This window comes from Suricata suricatta, chromosome 11 (assembly GCF_006229205.1).
Source record: "Suricata suricatta isolate VVHF042 chromosome 11, meerkat_22Aug2017_6uvM2_HiC, whole genome shotgun sequence".
Classification (NCBI taxonomy): domain Eukaryota; kingdom Metazoa; phylum Chordata; class Mammalia; order Carnivora; family Herpestidae; genus Suricata; species Suricata suricatta.
Window position 1 is genome coordinate 6,345,401 of NC_043710.1, and position 3,672 is coordinate 6,349,072.

General features: G+C 49.7%; 1 long non-coding RNA gene across 1 annotated transcript; it reads right to left on the minus strand.

The window, feature by feature from the left end:
* Positions 1-225: 225 nt before the first annotated feature.
* Positions 226-3,661, minus strand: LOC115272725. The gene is made up of 2 exons (XR_003900424.1): positions 3,311-3,661; positions 226-3,194 (listed from the first exon to the last, which is right to left on the minus strand). It is a non-coding gene; the product is annotated as an uncharacterized LOC115272725 (long non-coding RNA).
* Between the last annotated feature and the right edge of the window lie 11 nt (positions 3,662-3,672).

Consider the following 3,672-nt stretch of genomic DNA (forward strand, 5'->3'; position numbering starts at 1 on the left):
CTCCCTACAGTGAGCTGAGCCCCCGTTCCCGTCCAGACCATTCAGCACAGGCTTGTCCTGTTTGAAGTTATTACCACACCCCACTAAATGACCTCAATTATTTAAGGCTTCTGAGGGGCAAATCTAGGCCTCAACCTATAAGAAACGATACATCCAACTTCATTATCAAAATAACTTGATTTACAGAAAAGATAAGGTCGAAAAACATAAAGATAGCAATACAAATTAAAAAGTTTTAGAACTCAAACCTTTATTTGTGCTGTAAAAAAAATGGTTAGTAATCACTAATTACATGATGCAACAGACTAGTTCTTAGCACAGAGCAACATGGAACCACCCAGTGTAACAGCCTCCATTTCACAATGGCATCCGCACCCACGTTTCCCCATTCATGTGTGATTACTATTCTTAAAATTCCGAGGGCAGCAATTACATCATACCCCATCACGCTGGAAAGCTGAACTATGCCAACGTAGTTTTAAACATGAAAAAAGAATCCCAGAGATAAAAAGTATTGAGGATCTTAAATTTAAGTGAAATTTACGGTTAGAGGCACGGGATAGAAAGGTATTGGGATTACTTCACCAACGCAATAGATGCATCTCAGAAATGAGTATCATAAACAGCTTTCACATCTTCCCCTGACTTTTTAACATCAGACCATATCTAGTAAAGCCCGCCCCCCATTTTGCGTATTTATTCCTCAAACTGATTTTGGCTGAGAGCTGCCCAAGTACTGGATCAATCTGAAAAGCACGAATGTTCACACTTAAGACATATCGATTCACTTTGACCTTTGCAAGGCTACCTGGATCATTTGCTAGTATGTTACAGAAATTTTACAGGGACCATAAAAAGGTTATTCTTTGTTACAAAAGCTAATGGCAAACAATTTTACTGCTATGAACATAGACCACAATGACAAGACATGGGTTTGAAACATAAAACTCCTATGAAAAACATTGCATGTTCACTTTGCTCAGAATTTTCTATCGCAAATCTCAGTAAATAGAAACATTCCAACCCCTACGAGTACATCTAATCAAGCGCACACCAAAATTTTAAACTTAAATACTTGACGAGCTGCCAATTTGCACGTTTGAAGTCTTTCTTTTTAAAGACTCCTGGCTCCCCAGTACGCACACACGTTTATAAACCACGGAAGAAGCTCCAGGAGCAGCAGAGGCTAGTTAGCACTCTGCTGATGGGGGCCCCTGTCCCCCAGCTTTCACCAGACTGGGGTTCACGTTCATTTCCATTTCCCTCGTCCCCACCCTGCAGCAAGGCAAAACAATTCTGCGCTTCTGCGTTCAGTAGATTTCTAAAGATTTCTTTTTTAACGTACTGAAGCAAGTCTCTGTGCTTTCCAAGAGACAATTTAACCAGCACTAACAATTTAGTGGCATTAACTAGTATCTTCTTTGCCCATGAGTCTATTACATTCCCCAGAGTTTCACCTGCCTTTTCACCCAAATTCCCTTCCAACCCACATTCCCTGCCACCCCCACCCTTAGCAACAGATACCTTAGCAACCCAACTCTCTCCCTTTCCTCACCCTCACCCCTGCCAGTGCCAATGCCACCCCCGTGTACCACCCCAACTCTCACCCCTGTCAGTACCAATGCCCGCCAACCCTCACCCCTCAAATGAGTCCTCCCACTTGAAGATTACTTCGCAATTAAAGCAAACAAAACTCACATTAAAAAAAAACACATAGAAGAATCAAAGATTGCTAGTAGTACCCCAACCAGTCCCCTCAGTTATCAGTGATGCCATCGAAAGGCCCAAACACCTGCCATTTCTAACAGAATTTGGCCACAACCCACTGGGACCCTCCCCACCCCCAGACTGTAGCATTAACACAATGACCCCCCCCCCATCATTCTGCCAGTAGGCTTCATTCAAGCCTTTGCCCAAGGCGCTTCAAGGCCAACACTTTCCCCAGACAAGTTAGCCCATCACACTAATTCCTCCAAGGCAGGCAGGCAGGCAGGCAGGCGTGGGTGGGTGAGCGAGTCACTGGGCTCCGTCTGCAAGATTCACCCACAAGGCATTGTGGCACGGGTTACAATGTCCTACAGCTTAAGAATCGTCTTGAAGCAAGGTTCGTAGCCCAGAACTAGCAATGACCGAAGGCTCAAAATTAGAAGATGCGGCATCGAAAAACCTCCACCCGCAGAAAAGGAGAGGTGCCTGCTGGCATTCACGTGCCTGGGGGTTGCTGCTCCGGGATCAAACATTCAAAGCAACAGATCTGCCGAGGGCCCGATGCATCTGCTTTGGACTTTGAGTGCCCCCCTCATGAGCTCATCTGAAAACCTTAAATGGTGGCCCCCCGGAACACAGGGCTTCCCGAGCAAGGCCTGGAAACAGGACACTGTAGCAACTTCCACCTCCTAAGCCTCTGGAAATTCAATCTGCAGACATCAACTTAGGCGGGTTGCTCCTTCGGGGTCTCCCCTCCTGCACTGCTACGACTCACACTGGCCATGGGCTCCGTTTCTCCTGGTGCCATCTGATCCCCGCGAGGAGCGCTATGGTAACAAACCACCGTCCATGAGGCATCTCGTGACTCTCTGCTGGTGCCATCGTCGCAGGCCCCCCCCCAAGGGTACACATTCAGGCCCCACCCTCTCCGCAGGCAAGCAAGCCCACCCCACCCCACCGGAGCCTCAGCAGGAAGTGCCTCTCCTCCTCGATTACCGCCATCACCGAACTTCTCAAGGCCTTTGCCAAGTGCCCAGGCTTACCAGGTTACCAGAAGCAATGTTTTAAGCGAATGGATAACCTCGAGAGAGTTAAAGGGAGGAGGAAGGGCAGAGTGAGCTCACAGAAGTTAGCACCGAACCTAGAGGAAAAGTCCAAAGGGGGGCACTGCCACCTGGAAAATAAAGCGTGGGTCAATTTTGTCCCCAGCCACACATTCCTGCCTTAGGAGCCCCAGCCTGGCAGGCATAGTGCCATCGATCACGTGGATGGCACCCTACCTCTTCAATCACTGAGGCCACCCTCACCTCCGACAAGGGGTCTGACCTCACACCCAGACCTGGGTTTCACCTGGCTGGGCATGGCCTGGACCCTGTCCCAGGCCGAACCACAATTACATACCACCCTGGGCCAGAGCGCTCAGGCCCGCGGAGCTAAGTTCAGTATCCACAAGACCAGGCCTCATCCCCACGTGGGTTGGCAACCCTCTGAAAAAAAAGGGGACTGCTGACATTGACAAGTTCAAGGTCTGCCCTCCCAGCTCTCCTGGGGTCCTGCACCCCCAACTGCCTTCCTTCCTGATCCTTCTCAGGGAACCAAATACCCAATTCAGCTTCCTCTCGAACAAGGGGGCTGAGATCCTGTTCTCCTCCGGCTTCTGCTTTCCTCCTCCCACACAAGCCAGGGCACAGGGGCTCGCTGAGCCCACGCAGGAGCAGTGAGTGCCCTCCTAAAGGTCAAGTTCCCGTTCTCCAGAAGGCAGCGACAGCTTGGCTTAAAGGGCTGTCCTCCCCTAGGTCACTGCGGGGACTTTCAAGGCAACTCTCCCCACCATAGGTGCCCCAAGATCTAGTTTCCTCTTCAACCTTTCTCATCCTCATCCTCCAACCCCCTCGAGTCTCATCTAAGCCAGCCATCTCCCCCCAACTGCCCCCTAGGGCCCTAAACTGGCCACTTCCTCCCCCC